Genomic DNA, 17,023 nt, shown 5'->3' with positions numbered 1-17,023 from the left:
CCCCCTGCGACGACCAAAGCCGGTATACAGTTGTCGTATGGTAAACCACAACCGGTTGGTAAACCAACGACTGCGGACCGGGCAGTAACAAACACCAGCTCAACAACGATCGGGTCCAGTGCCACTAAACCAAACCAAATGTCTCCAAACCAACAACCAACAGCACCAATAAAGAATCAAACACCGATGAAGAAGGATTTACAGCAGTGACCCGGAAGTACAAGAAACAAACAAGAACATCCGACAATAAGCATCGTGTATGCAGTACCGATGACGACATGGACATGAACGAAAACGCGAGAGAAGACGGACCGAATGACCATCAAGGTGCGGCAGACAACGCACCTAAATTTTCACCACCAAGGAAGAGGATCTCAACACGCAGCAGCAAGCTGCGTCAACAAGATCATATGGATAGTTGAGAGTTTATTTTAATTTCTACATCTTGTAAAAATTTTAAAAGACCCACGGCTCAGTTATGCTAACGCTTTGAGCCGTGTCAAATAAACAAGAAAAAAACCATCATTTACGATTCCTCAATCGCCTCCCAAATCACTATCTCTCTCTTTCTCTCTCTCTCTCTCTCTCTCTCTCTCTCTCTCTCTCTCTCTCTCTCTCTCTTTCTTCCTTCGTGTTCGTTGGCAACTGTCACGACTCACATCTATCTTGCTATTTCTCCATTCATTTCTAAGCTGTGTGATAAGATCGTTATTTCTTATTATTCAAGCTAATTTCATGTGTACGATGTGATTGTGAAGGTTTCAGAACACAAAACTATTTTTTGTGTGTTGTTACCCTATAAATAGTTTTTTTGCATTTTAGTGTAGAAGTAGCCACTCGCGGACACAAGTTTAATAATACATCTTACATGGAAAATAAAATATCTGTGGCGCTGAGAAAATTTGCAAAATTTATTATTTATTTATTTATTTCTCATTTTTCTTCTGACCCGTGTTGGTCTACATGAAATTGTATGGGAAAAGCCCATTTCAAGGTTCACTTCAGAAGCAGCCCTCGAATGCGCGTAAAAACCCATAATCTTTTCTTATGTTTTTTCAACTATTATAATGATCTCACATAACAAATTAACAAATTTTCATACAAGGTATACAGCATTACAATAACTATTCTTGAAAACATCACTAGAAACATAAAAATCGAAATGGTCATACACACAACTGAAAACAATACACATCGCCCTTATGCACGGAGAACCCGTCAATCACAAAATTATTATATTGCAATTGTTGATTTTCGTTTTAGCTGATTTAACTAAAAATGGCTGTTACAACTACCGTCCTTGTTGATATTTTTATTACTGATTTGTTGAAAAATATTGTTGTTTCTGATAGCTGTCAGTTGTCTGAGACTAAAGACAGCATAAAGAAAAACAAAAATTACAATGTGCATTCAGCTAATTTATTAGTTGAGAACGACACTTCAGCTAGTTCACAATATTTGCGTTTGAAATTTAAAATGTGAAAACTGCTACTCCGTATTAAATTGAATTTATTAGACATGAAAGATTTAAGTGATTCAAAATAATGTTTCGTTTAATCTAAATAGCTGCATTTCAGAGGTAGGGGTGATTGTTTATTCACGAAAAAATAAATCCGCTCTGCTGCTAATTTCTATTTCGGATTTTAAAAGAGTTTATTTTACCCAGAAAACCAAAGAAATCAAATAATAGTTTAGTTGTTATTTATCTTACAATTTTCCAAAACTCATTTGATCGAAATTAGAAACTGGTGGTTGAGTTGGCGCTATAGGTTTGTTTTCAATTTGATTACTGAATATTTGTCATTGAATTTACTTATTGCTGTAATTGCAGGATACTTGGATGTAGAAAAATATGTGCATTGAAGAAGCACAATTTTGTAGACTGTCTAAGAACATATCATCAAAATATTCCGGATGCGTGGGCGACAGTTCTTGAGTGCCTTTCTCTCCAAAGAACTGGAAAACTCTAGACCAAGACACCACCAAATAACTGTCTAATAATGAAGTGTGGATATTGTAGTGAGTATCGTTTCCGTGTTATTTATTCTTTGTGTAATTTTACCAAAAATCACAATGTTTCAATAGCCTTAAAGGTTTTTAGACCTTTCGCACAAGCAGTAAAATATTGAATTAATAACTTGATTATCGTTGTCAGGGGATTTATCATTGCCAGATAGTTTGATATTTTACGGGTGTTGAGTTTTTTTTTCGATTAACCGGAGGGTACACAATTAGAATTAATATTAAAACAAGGGTTAAAAATGTTTATTACCCCTGGTTGGCGAAACCGGCTATTTTCCCCTTTATCTACCACATTCCAATAGGGTGACACCTCACAAGTCCGTGAAGGAGCTATTAATCTATGTGTTTGTCAAATAACACAATCTTGACGTACGTTTTGAGTTCCTGGACCTGTTTTAAAATGTTCAACAATTTTAAACCACGGGTACTGCACCGTTATGCAAACCGTGTCTTTGAAGATTTCATCTGATTCATAGCGTACAGATAAATCCGGCAACTATATTTGGTAATAACTACCAAACAAAGGTGAATAGATAATTTTGTAATTGAATATTCACCTATACCTATAATAATTTTTCAACGACGAGGGGTTATTTTGTGAGCCGGATTGAAAGTTCAAAACAACATGGAAAATAATTTAATTTGTATCCTTCATAAGATTCGACAAAATATTTTAACTAGTTGATTCGAAATAATTAGTTCGTTGTCATTAGGGTTATATCCTATATTACAGTGCTCTAATTAGGTTCGGGAAACTGCAGTGTTAGTGCCAAGCGATCGTCCTTATGCCACGAATTGAAGACCACCTCGACCAGTGGTGTTCATCTTAACCTACGCTACTTGCATCATCCATACACATACCTCATCAACAAGCATATCAAAAAAAATCCAAAGACCTACCAGCTCGGCAGACCAGTCAACATATCACCAATTCTAAAGGTAACTCGCGGCAATGCAAGTCAGGGAACGCATGACCGTACCGTACATTATAAGAAACTTAACTACTAAACCGATACCAGATAAAACTTTCTGCGATCGTGAACTGACAAATGGGCCTAAATAGCAAATGTAAACAATTAGTATCTTAAAGAGGAGTAAAAATACACCATAACAAATATGAATACTCTTTAGTAAATATTTTACACTTTATAAAAATCATTAGAAAACAAAACGGCGAATCCAACTCTCAACCAACCGTAGACAAATTGCCACTCAGGTTACGCCTCTGCATTTCTAATGTAGTCTATACGGGCGAAATTAACAGCATCATTACAAGACGCAAGCAAATTTAAATCATTTCAGTTTTATAAACTTCAATAACCTCACAATACTGCAAGTATCGTAAATTTCGTTTCCAATACCATTCTAACTTTATATACGACATACCATTGAGAATTGAAACTAACTAGATTAGTGCTGTACCTATCTGGTAAACGTACACCGCCACATCTCATGGACTGACTGTCGGATGCGGAGCTTTTAATTTTTGGCGCGATCGTATTTACCCTTGTCATTATCCAAACGCTAGGCATCAATGTTCCCGGCCATCATAATGCTCATTTGCTGTGTCATTGGCCACCTCTATTACCACTACCCAGTCGATCATAGTCATGAGTGTTCACTGAATCTATATAGCATGATTTCTGTGTCGATCCGATGATTCGACCTCGAGCATCACGAGGGCTACAGAGGTTTCCACGACAATCCCTACCATTTCCGACACTGCCAGTTCTCTGGTCCAGATAGCCATTCAACAATATTTCCGTTAGGATTGCCCGGTCGAAAAAAATTGTTACCTGACCTTTATAGTCATTGCGCGACTTGTAGTCATCACATTTCAAAGCGCACTCGTCTCGTTTCTTTGGTGGGAAGGTTGTGGCTGAAATAACAGAACGGAGTTGAGGAAATCGATAGCTAGAGAAGGCTTACACTTACTTACCCAGAAGCAAAAAAATCCTTGGTGATGATGCTTAAGTCTTTTCTTACAATCGGCTCGTAACCGTACCAGTGAGCGGGTATTGAAACCTTCGATTCGATCACTTTGCAACCACACAAATTCCGCCTTTGAACAAACAAAGCCCTCTTGTTTTGAATGAAAGTCAATTTCGCCTGGCGGAATCGCCCGTGAACCAGAACCAAATGCTTGGTATGCACGGGGGAATAACAATTTTTCCGATTTTTCCCCTCGGGAGAGCACGGCACGGCGAATACCCACGTTTGATTTTTGGTTTCTGGCGACCAGACATGCCAGATACTTTTTTTCAAATGTTTGCAAAAATTATTTTGAAAAGCCTGGGAAGTACCAAAAATGCCTAAAGTAGATAAAGCTGTAATTTGAAACTAGTGTAATCAAAGGCCTTTATTTTCAAAAATCTGAAAATATCTGCTACCAAACTAAAAAAACGGAAAATATCTGTAACCAAATTAAAAAAATTTCAAAAATATCTGCGCCATCGAAAAAATCTGCAGCTAAAATTAAAAGTCTGCGAATTTGCAGACACGTCTGCAAATCTGACATCTCTGCTGGCGACACTGACCCAGTTGAGCTCAGCCGGAAATAAAACGGAATTCAGGCTGGTTCCAGTTCGCATTTCGGCTCCAGTGACACAACCGATTCTAGTTAGAATCGGTTGTGTCACTGAAGCCGGAATACGAACTGGAACCAGCCGAAATTCCGGTTCATTTCCGGCTGAGCTTTACTGGATGAGAGTCGTCAAAACCAGAGATGATGCTTATATAGAGATGCGCGAAGACTGAAGCCAAATGTTCCAATTGAACCAGTTAACTAACATCTCTACATACAGAGATTGACTAGAGCACTCTAGTTAGAGTGTGGCCAAGAGGCCATGACGTATCCAAACGAACATGAAATTTGACGTATTCATAATAGAAATACGTCAGATTTTTGCTCGTTTGGATACGTTAAACGCGTCTTGGCCGCACTCTAACTAGAGTGCTCTAAGATTGACAATAGGCAACATCGTTTTTCCACCGATCAATAGGGGTCAGTTTGACAACGTCAGAATCGCTTGAAATGTCATCAACAAACAGCCGTAGCAGTAAATAAAAGGAAAAATGACACTTTCTCTAATGTGATGCAAGCTAACGTGCTTCTCGTTCTTAGGACATAGTTTATGTTAATTGAATTCAAATTTTGCTTCTAAACAACCCTAATAAATATCTAATGATCCAAGAGCCTAACGACCTGTTCAGGGTGTCATCCATACAATATGTGGAATCGTTGGACTATATGGGTTAAAGTTCGTGTATAATTTTTTTTTATTAGGGAACGTCCTTATGTTGGCTACCTGTTACCTGCCATCGAAAGCAAGCGAACCTGTGATCTGCACGCGGCTTAGTCAAACATAGGATCTATCTCTAGTTTAAGTCCGACTAAGCGGTAGTGAAGTCAGACAGCACGCGCAAAAGCGATGTGGCGTAGCTACATTGGGCGGTGGAAACAAAATAAAATTGGCAACGCTGGTAAAATGTAAACACAAATGAACATTCCGGATGAACCTATCGTCAAATGACATTTCGACGAGTTATGATTCGAGCCAATAATATGGGCCCTCAATGGCTTTGTAACTTTTAATGTGTTTAAATTTACTTGTATTTTATTTGCATCATGAAAGTTATTTAGCATATATGTATATAAAGCCACAGAGAACAGACATCCATGATCGAACAAAAATATTTAAAAAACGTGTGTAAACATTTGAATTAATATACGATAAACACTAGCGCCGCCACACCAACCTATACCAACTATCAGTCAAATCCATTCCGGAACCGGTTCGAAATCCTGAATGGATTCATAATGGAATCTTGCTCAAAGAAAACAACCGATTCCGACTCTATCGGTTCATGTATTTGAGCTGGATTTCATGCTGGAAGTCCGAGCCGGTTCTGGACTAGTTTGACTGGGGATAATCGCTGTCAATTCTGTCGAACTCAGCCACAACAAAACATGACGACAGTAGCGCACCTGGTTTGGATATCCCAACTACCTTCGAAACCGTTAGAGATTTTATACAAGTTGAATGCTGAAGATGGACGTCTGTTCTCTGTGATAAAGCTTTCACTTTTCGTATACAAATAAAATTGCATGCATTTCTTTTTATTTCAAATTCAATACTACCCAAGCGTTACTTCCTAAATCCGCTATATTTGTTTACACGGATACGAAAAACTACCAAAAGTTGGGCTTTTTTGACTCAACCTCGGGATATCGTGGAATAAGGTAAAATTAGGTAAACCGTATAGAAGGTAGTGTCCCTTTAACCACGGCAAAAATCACAACTCATTGAGAGGTTTTTTATACTCAACCTTGAGTTAAATATACTTAAATTTAAGTTGAATCTACCTAATTTTGAATATACTTCAAACAACTCAAAAGTACCTTATTCCATGGTAGACCCGGACTGAGTCGAATCTCTCTCTTTGTTTTTGATAACACTCATAAGTGCGAAAGCGACGCAAAACTCAAAACTACCTAAATTTAAGTTAAAAGAACTTATTCTGTGGGTTATTTTATTTTTCCGTGTACATTGCTCGTTTGGAACCTTTTTGGGTCGATTGGAGATTTTGGCTTCAGTCTTCGCGCATCTCTATATATACATAAGCATCATCTCTGCTTCACACAGCGATGTCAGATGTGAATATTATAGGTTTGTTCCAGTACACGGAAGTCACTCCAGAGTAAGTAGGAGCAAAAAATCTTTGCTCCTTTTCACTCCGGTTTGCTACCAGAAGAAAAAAGAGAAGAAGAGAGTACAGGAACGATTTTCTCCGGAGTACTTCCAGTTTCTCCTGGTACTGGAACAGACCTTATTATGTCTTCATTTTAAAAACATTTAAAGGTTGTGAAGACGTGTTTCATATTGAAGACATTTTTTCAGATGTCTGATTAATTTCAGGCAGAATTCAGGCTTAAAATCTAAAACCGATTCAGAATCCTGGTCGGTGAAGACATTTTTTACAAAATGTTAGACATTTGGAAAATATACCTGGTATCCCTGGCTCCGGAGCATAAGGAAGAAAGTCTTTTCTGCATTCGCTTTGTTGTTACTGCTATTTGATTTGATAACTGAAAATTTCAGTATTCTCAAGCCTTAGAAAATAAAATACATGCATCAGTTGACCGTAAGTTTGAATTCACCTGTAAAAATAATTTCTTTTCCTAGTGATAATTTTTATCACATTTAGTGCAGCAAACAATCCACGAAAATATCTGAAAGATAATGTTAAGATCCGGTCGATGCTTCATGTGAACAGTTCAGAGAGGAAGATATGGCACAAGAAGATATGAACGACTCTGAACCCGTTGCAGTAAGCGCTGACAGTCTACAGATAGTTTCCACCAAGGAGAAAGGCGAAACTTTGGTTCACTTGGCTTTTTAATATTGTAAACTTTACCTAAAAATTGATGGATCGGCGTACTGAAAGAGTCGGTTCAATAATAACAAACGTGCAGCTAACGTTTACGTGTATCCAGTTTCAAGAGTAATATCATGCCATTCACAATCACGAAGAAGTGGTTGATGGACAGGAGAATGAACTAGACAATTCAACGGAAGATGAAGTTGATCAGCATTACATGATCATTGAGGATGTTGAGGACGATGATGATCAGGAGGCAGATGCTGACAAACAATCTTGAAATGATGATGCCTGCAGATCAAAAGCAAGTTAAGAAAAAATATTAAATAACTACCAATGTTAAGGGTAGAGAGTATCTAATTTACGAGGGTCACCAGTACAGCAAAGATAAAAAACGAGTTGATGGTGCCGTATTTTGGCGCTGTCTTAGAAAATATGACAAGTGGAGGGCGACGGCGACCGTTTTTCGTAACGGCAAAGTTGAGACATGTGGCGAAAATTTGCATGAAACTGACAAACGCTATCTTGCACGGCAAAGGCTAGGTAATGGCAGTCGGATGTACCGCATAACGAACAATCAGAAAGGTAATAGCTCAAAGTTTAAAGATAATTCTTAACTCCAATAATGTATTCATTCTAATTCATTCACAGCAAATGATTCTCTGGTCTTTGAAGGTCATCGATTTAGCAAGGAATGGTCTCGGATTAACGGTTTCATCATCTGGCGCACAAGTGGCATTTGGAAGATGAAAGTTGTTCTTAACGTGGATGGGTTCGTCCATCATATGGGAGTATCTACGATCATGATCATGAAAAAACAGAGGCACCTGTCACGGAAAAGTATGCGGCTGATATAGTAAGGTAACAGAAAATTCGTTAATATCGCCGGTACGTATAGTGAATAGAAATTGGTCAGCCAACCTGCGCCTGTTTCGTGCCCAAATTTCACACCTGAGCAACAGGCTGCAAGTGGTTATCGTATTGTTAAGAACCGTAAAGGCAAAGCGCGTGTTCGACAGGATGGTTTGGTTAAAGGGCGGTTGAAAATGAATAAGAAAACATGGCAGGAGGCCGTGAATTTATTCCCCGATAGAACGGTTGCCAAGGCCAGCGAAAAATTTAAAATAAATTTTATCACTTATTGTAGCTTATATTGTACTTATTGTAGATAGCATTTATTGTAGATGATTTCAAATAGAGGGAACCGAGGAATCGATATAAAATTTTACACAGTATGTAATCTTATCTGTGATCTTACTGTATGGTAGTTTTTGAATAATTTGTGCCCTTTGAATAATTAAGAAGTATTCTTAATTTAAGTTTCAGACAATTCAATCGTTGCATTTTTACGTTATGTTGACAATTGCGAGTGAGGGTGTTTGAAATACACTAATGCTAAATCGTTTTGCCTTTTAAAATGCTCTAATGATTTCATCAAAGATTCTTTTTAATTGCCTGGTGCTAGTATACCATTCAGGGACTAAGCGTAATCGGTTACCACGCTCAGGCATAAGGTTCGCTTAGTGTACGGATATTTTCGCCAGTGTTTATCAGCTTTGTTATACCTATAGGTACTAGCCATCGATGAGATCGAAACAATCACTGATAACCGTTTGATGTACAAGATTTGTTCCAGCATGAACGCAGTCCCATATGTATATTTGTTAAAAATGTGATCTGTTGGACTGTGTTGACGAAATTATTTACATATTTTTATTATTTAACAATAATATGATAAAATCTGAAAATTCCATGTTTTCGACTTTGTTTCTTTTGAGAAATATTCCAAAATCAGTTTGGTTCAGTTGATATTATTTTAGTTGAATCGACTAAAACTGGGTTTAAGTTCAATCCACAAACTTTTAAAATCGTAAATGGTTTTGGTTGAACCAGCTAAATTTATTAGTTACACAGTTGAAATAACTAAAGTTGCTTTGAATTTCAAGCAACAATTTTTTTGTTTCTGCAATGACTTAAGTTGATCTAGCTAAATGTGTCATTCACATAGTTAAAACAGCTCAATCTATTTTTAATTTCAATTCACAACCTATTTGAATCAAGAATGACTTTAGTTGATCCAACTAAGTTTATGCATTGAAATTGAGTGTTGACTGACTGACAGCATCATTTTTTAACTAGAAAATTGGTTGCTTCTGCCAACATTTGTTTTGAAGCAAAAACAAAAATGACAGTTTAGAAAAATCAACAATCGTTTAGCTGTACCAAATTTTAACTAATCGATTTCAGAAATGCGACTAATAATTTAGTTGCTATGCGATCGTGAGCGTTTCCGTGTGGTCTCGTTCTGACCCTACTCGGTGCGCTGAAAATCAAGTCTTAAAAAGTGTTGATTTGTGAGAGAATATCAGGGGCATCCATTTGGCTCGTCAATAATTTCCCAACAAATACCGCTTTGAATGTATATCGCCTTTTTGTCAGAGTTTCCATATCGAGCAGACGACAGCGATCGATGTAGCTCTGTTGGGTTACGCCACGGGAAAGTTCTACGAGCAAAGCGGAGGAATCTTGCTTGCACTGCTTCAATTCTGTTAGTCCAAATGCTCGTATAAGGACTGGCTACGGAAGCTTCTAGGACAGACCGAACAAATGAAAAATACAGTGCCCGAAGACAATATGGATCAGTAGATTCGTTGGCGATTTTTATTATGAAGCAGGCATAAGGTTTCTATTTGCCTTAACGCCTATTTGCCTATTTGCTTTAACGTGAGAGTAATGGTTTTTAAAGTTCCGTGGCGAGTCCAGCTATACACCAAGGTCTCTGATAACTGACACTCTCTCTAGCAATTGGCCGGCGATGTTGTAGCTCCAGAGAATTGGATTTTTTCTGCACGTGAAAGATGTTATAGAGCATTTGGACACACTGAGAGCCAAAAAGAATACACCGATTACACCAATTACAGAGAGCATCTAGATGTCGATGAAGTTCGATGCAGTCCTCTATTGACCGCACAATGAGAAAGAGTTTGGGATCATCAGCGTATATAAGTTTGCACCCTGGGGGTACAACATAGCAAATCTCGTTGAAGAATTAAGAAAAAAAGCAACGGTCCGAGATTGCTCCCTTGAGATACACCCGACAAGTTGATGAAACTATATGACATGTTACTTCCTAATTTCACAGACAGACAACGATCTACGAGATATGCCATCCTGTAAAATTTGATGGAGCACCCAGCCGCTCGATCTTTGCCAGAAGAAGACAGTGGTCTACACGATCAAAGGCAGCTTTAAGATCAGTGTATATAGTGTCTACTTGTGATCCATCTTCGATGTTTTTAATACAGTACGATGTAAATTGGGCTAGATTGGTGGTTGTTGACCTGCCTGCCAAAAAAGCCATGTTGGTCCTTCGATATGTACGCTTTGGTATCACGAAAGAGCATATTTCCTACCAGAGTCGAAAAATGTTTTTTTCGTTTACCAAAATCCGACGAAAATGGCGAGCGAGCTATGCTACTTTCTAAACCACTAGAACATTACCAAACCGAAAATGAGACAACGGCCTACTACAAAGCATGCGGGTAAATTCAATTTCATTATTTCCTCCACACATTTGTTTTCGCTTCGAAATTGAGAACGACATTAGTCTCTTCGATATTGCACATAGCGCTGGCCAAACGAAAAGAAACTAGTAACGATATTTATTTGTCGTTGCTCGATTTGGGAGAATAACAAGCTAGCGATGATATTGGACGACTGAAGGGGCAGTGGTGTGCGTATTTCCTGCGTTTGCGGCGTTCTAGTTGCATTTTATGATGCACATTGCTATAATTTCATTTAATGAAAATAAAAATAAAAATCAAAATTAGTGACTTGAAATTAAAACGAGATTGAATTTTCGTATTGTCATAGGAAAACGAAAGTCACTACTTCTGCTACTCGCATCCATAGAATCGAAAGAAGAAGAAGGGGCGTTGTCTTTATTGTTTCGCTTTGTGTGAATTTAGTAACGAAGGAGGCAGCGAAAAGACGAAGGTGAATTCAGTGAATTTCATCGTTCATTGAATCGGTATGAGAATTTTTGGCCCTGTTTCCTACTAGGATCTCAAACAACTTTGATCCAGCACAGAGCAAGGTTATGCCACGATAGTTCGCAACATTTTGCTTATCACCTTTTTTAAAAACGGGAAACATTACTGATTTTTTCCAACACACGAGAAACACTGATTGCGACAGTGATTGGTTGAAGATTAGTCGTAAAGGTGTACACAATGCGCTTGCGCATTTTTTCAGTATAAAGGAAGGAATTCCATCTGGCTCCACCGATGTAGAGGACTTCAACTTGCTTACGGCAGCTGGAATGTCTTCGACAGTAAATTGAATGTTTCCAAAATTGATTACATCGCGAGGGACATCTTGAAGGCCACAGTCCACCTGAGTTGAGTTAGCCGATTCATTTTTAAACACACTCAAATGTTTTGCGAACAAATTACAGATACCGCTGGAAGTAGTGGACGTTTCACCTGCAAGGAACATACTGGAAGGAAGCCCATTTTCTTTACGTCTCCCATTTACAAAGGACCAAAACTGTTTAGGTTGGATTGGGTTTGTGCTACGTGTCTTGAGTAGAGAAAGCGATTAAATGTTTTGTAGCTGTTACTGGCTATAGTGAACTCCCTTTTTCTGTTCGGGTTTCGTCGAATAGTGTAATGCCGGTTTTGTTCGGGGACGACGTGCAGGCACATGTATACTGAAAAGCTGTTTTAACACCAGTTTCTACGGCAGCATCTATATCGATCGCGAAATTCAAGATAGTCTCCCAATCGATTGTTTGTAGTGAGTTATGAAGTCTAGAGAAGTCAGTCTTCGAAAAGTTGAACTCCTTGACATCCTCCCTCTCGTCATAGAGAACCAGCTGCGGATAAATCTGCGTTACTAGAAGTGGAGGATGATGTGCGTCTACAGCAACTAAAGTCTCAAGTGCCTCTGATACGGTACAGTTCAAGCTTCTTCATTTATAAAAGGAGGTCCAGGATTCGATTTCGCCTATTATTCACTGTAGACATTTGTCGTATGTACAGACATTCCGTCCAGTAAGGTAGTACTCGCCCTCGAAAAGGTTGATTCAGAAGGGTCTGGGAAAGCATACCCGGAGGGAGTGCTCTTCCAAAGAAGTCCAGGTTGCTTGTAATCACCAAATAGTAGATGTGCCATGTTGGGTTCAATGGAAGTTGCGATGTCAAGTGCGGAGTCTATGTGTTTCTGAATAATTTCTACATCTCTTGCGGAATCGGAGGGAATATATACAACACTCACACAGAGATTAGTATAGGGGCCACGAATATTTACCCAGACTTGTTCGAGATTGTGAGTGTCATTTTTTGTTTGGATGAGAGTCGGTTGGAAACTGCAATGAGCACACCACCACCACGTTTCTTCCCTGCACTATTAGGATCGCGATCGATTATGATATACCGAGTACCTTGAGCCGAATAATTGGAGCGAGTTGATTTGATCATTCAGCCACGTTTCGGTCAGAACAATAACATCATGATCAACATCTAAAGCAGCGAGGAACAGCTCATCAATATTTCTGCGTAGCCCTCTCACGTTCTGATAGTAGATTTTAAGATGTCCCTGCAAGTTTCCTCCTGACGGTTGAACGGTGGTAGATCGAGTGGTTGTGAAAGCAAACGCCTGCAATTGGGGTGGGTTTTCAACGGGGGCAGCATCTGTATGTCCTACTTTGGAAGGACATATACATTCATTGTATTTACCTGAGAAAACGGATACAGGAATTCCATGTCCTTCGAGTTGGTTTGATTTGTTTAGAGCGTTGCTATCTGACCGGAAAAGGTCGATGTCGTGTCCTTCAAGTTCTGTCGTAGACGGGTGGGTGTCGGTGATGAAGTTGACCTGATTACGTCTGTTGGCAGGCTGCAATGGTGGATCAATATCATGGTGCGCAGTATCTCGAGTAGCTTCTGGAGGATATGTACCCTCCTTAGCTTTACCTGACCGGGAAAGGTCGCCAGTATAACTTCCAAGTTCCATGGCAAACAGATGGGAGTGGGGATGGGTAAACTATAACTATTTTCAAATGTTCACACCCTTAAGATGAAGGGAAATCCTCTCGCAACGTTACACTATGGGTAAACAGGTACCCAAAAATCGAAAACTACATCAACTCCAATTTAATTTAGTTCTATTCAAAGCTTGTATATACACTATAACAAGGGAAATTCATGGCTATCATAGAAACATATTTGGATTAACTGGGTAATATCGATGTTTGAAAATGAATTTTTTTAAAATCAGATATTCCACGTGCGATATTTAAACTCTTCGTATCGCTATTGAATTTTGAATGAAAAATATGCTCAAATATGTCATGTGAAAACTAAGAATACCTTTTTGTGACGATATTATTGAAAATCCACATTCGTTGTATTGGTATGAACTTTAACCCTTTCATGCCCAACTTTTTTCTAGTGCATGTAGGATTTCAAAACTATTTTTCCTTGAAAAACGTGGGGACAAGAAACACAAAAAGCCGTTTTTCATAAAGATAAGCGCTTCTCTCGCAGTGCTAGAAGCCGCTCAATTTTTACCTTCTAATGCTCAATACAATTCTTCTAGAATATTTACAATAGTACAATTGCGTGGACAACGAGGCCAAAGCTACTTTAAATTGATAAGTTTTATCAGTTTTTAATAATATTGCGCCATAACGAAGATATATGAAAAATTCATTTTACGTCGTCAACTTAAACTGTCCCTGGCAGCACTGCTCCAATGGAATCCAATCAGACTAATTTCAATAACTTCATTTCTAGAGCCGATCCTTGTAACCGTTAGTACTCAAATGAAAGGTAATAGTCACATTTACAAGCCTTACTTATTTTTGTGAGCAAATCTTGCCTCAATCAAAAGTTATAGCTGTTTAAAAACGTTGTTGTCCACAAACAACATGGGCATGAATGGGTTAATGAAAAACAACAGATCAAAGCCCAAAAATATCCACGAATTATATCCGGGAAATGAAGTCTCCCAAAGTCCCCACTCTTGATGGGAAATGCAAGTACAATGTGTCTTCTAAATTATCGTCGTCCATATCTGCTCTATACTGAGTACACTTCAATTGATGTTTCAATGGTAGTCACAATTAGTAAAGAGGTATTGGATAATTCAGCAACGTTTCGTTTGAGTTTTCCGTATTGTACAAGTAAATTAGCGAGGATTACAATCAGAGTTTATGCATTGGACAGACAGTTGATCTGACTACATTTTTGCCATCCTAATAGTTGAACCATTTCTTTTTCACAGTATTGGATTCTATAGGACTTATTTATCCATATTTCTTTCAACTAGGAAACTGCATTAAGCACGATTCACACGATACATCAGGCTTCCGTCACCGGTACGGAACGTCAAGATTAGTTACATGCAGTTAAACACACAACATCAACGGCACGGAACGTTTTGACGTACGGCATGTGTGAACGGGCACAAGAGAAAAGTATTAACTGACGGAACGGTGACGTTTCGTTGACGTTGACGGAAGCTGATGTTTCGTCTGAATCGTGTTCGTGTTAGTGTTCGTGAGACCGGCCGACAAGAACTCAATGGCTGGGGCAAATACGTTAGTACAGTGTGCACAGAGTGAAACCAAAAAAAAGTCTACCTATCGAGAAAAATTAGAAACCAACTGTAACCGTTGGTTCCATCGTTTGGATTTTTGTTGTAAATATTATTTGTTTGTCTTTAAAACCTTCATGTTTTTTGTACTAAATATACAACAGTAAGCAGGGTAGCGAAAGGGTGCGTACCACTGTTAGCTGTCAGTCCGTCTCAGTGGGTAGGATAACCACCTAGTCTGGAGACGCGAGATACTGAAATTTTAAAAATTGAGGGGCGGGAAGTCTGTTATAAGTGCATCGATTCGTTCAGGTATTTAGAAACTATGCGTTGCCATTTTCTTCACCAGGACCTCTTAGCACGACTTCAAATCATCCATCACACGGTGCGGCTCGCGAATCCGGGAGGATTCCGCGTCTAACACGTTAAGGATCACCGTACGTCATCTGGCGCTGCGCGCAAGCATTTCACACCCTCGGGCAAAGGCCCTAATTGCAAAGGAGGATCCCCTCTCGGTGTTGGCCATTGCGGTTAGCCGCGGACACGCCGATGCTCGCCTAGGAGGGAAGACGCCTGCTTGCATCCAAGCCAGCAACGCCCGCTGGTCCGTCCAACTGCCATCTGGATCACCATTTCATCGGAGTCTACATCCGGCCCGTTTCGCCGACGTCCGCGAGGGGATCTCGCCCGTCGGCATCGTCAGCGTCGTGACGCTCATCAACAGTAGCTGCAGTATGGTACGTTTAGTGACAGAGAAATAGTGTACACGCCACATTAGAACACAAATTATAAATAACACCCCACACCCAAACACTACAAATATCCACAAATAAAAAAGTGTAAGAAAAGTGAATGTTCTAGGTTTTTGTTCTTGATCCGCGTAGCCCTTGATTACCCGGTAGCTAGCCGACCCTGCGATACCAGCAAATGAGTCGGCTCTGCCGTCCCTTTCAAAAAAATGCGGACGAACATGGTCAGGCGATTTAAACAGTTTGACGTTTAACTCAACTCGCCTGTGCTAATTGCCCCTAGGAACAAATGCAATTTGCGAATGCGATTTAAAGACAATTTCAACACTTAGAGAAATTTTCTGGCGGCTGAAATGGACTTGGTTGTTTTTTGCGTTTTTCAAACATGGCGGTCTAGGGGCAAATCACTCTAAGAATGTATAACAAATTTACATCAAGTTGAAAAAAATGCATTTAATTTCCATTTTAGGGACCGTTCATAAACCACGTAGACCGAAATTTGAGAATTTTTAACCCCCCCTCCCCCCTAGTAGACCTTAGTAGACATTTACCAAACCCCCTCCCCCCTCCACCAAAAGTCTACGTAGACTTTTAATTTTTTTTATTCGCGGGAAATGTGTAATTAGCAAGAAGCACATTATAATGTTCAATTAAAAATAAGCGTTCAGATTTATTTCAAGCTTTTTAAATATCAAAGAAAGGTGTTTCACTGCTCCAATAATCTCACTGATAAAAATGTCAAACCATATTGCCACAAAAACTAAATGACCCCCCTAATCTTACGAAAATAATATTATCCCCTTGTGTAGATATATAAGATAGCTATAAAATCGCATTAGGTTCATTAAAAAAAATCAATAAGTAATCCCCTAGTTTTAAGCAATTTAAAATGTAAAACAAAACAAAATTGGCACCTTTAAGCTAACGCAACGTGCCTTATCAAATAAAAGATTTGAATAAAAAAAGGTGTTTCACATTGGTTTTTTGTCTATGATTGATCAAATCAATTAGTACCAATTCAAGGTGCTTTCCAACGTTTGTGTACTTCTTTCGTTTAACGTTCGGAATAGTTCTTTTCAAGGTTAGTCACTCAAATATATGTAAAAAGATTTATTGCTATAACTAGCTTAAATTTTGGCCGAAGTGTGCGAACAATGCAGAATTGCTAAACACTTTTTGAACCTTACTGGTGCATTCAAAATTGTTAAATTATAAGAAACATTTACGAAATAATACTGTCGATGTGTACTATCATCTAGACTAAAATAATA

At 38.8% G+C, this 17,023-nt stretch overlaps 1 long non-coding RNA gene across 1 annotated transcript; it reads left to right on the top strand.

The window, feature by feature from the left end:
* The first annotated feature begins 6,796 nt into the window (after nucleotides 1–6,796).
* LOC131691171 (uncharacterized) lies at nucleotides 6,797–9,056 on the top strand. Its single transcript, XR_009305728.1, has 3 exons — nucleotides 6,797–7,167; nucleotides 7,231–7,989; nucleotides 8,056–9,056. It is a non-coding gene; the product is annotated as an uncharacterized LOC131691171 (long non-coding RNA).
* Nucleotides 9,057–17,023: the final 7,967 nt, after the last annotated feature.

Source organism: Topomyia yanbarensis, chromosome 3 (assembly GCF_030247195.1).
Source record: "Topomyia yanbarensis strain Yona2022 chromosome 3, ASM3024719v1, whole genome shotgun sequence".
Lineage (NCBI taxonomy): Eukaryota > Metazoa > Arthropoda > Insecta > Diptera > Culicidae > Topomyia > Topomyia yanbarensis.
This window is presented reverse-complemented; position numbering and strand designations above follow the sequence as displayed.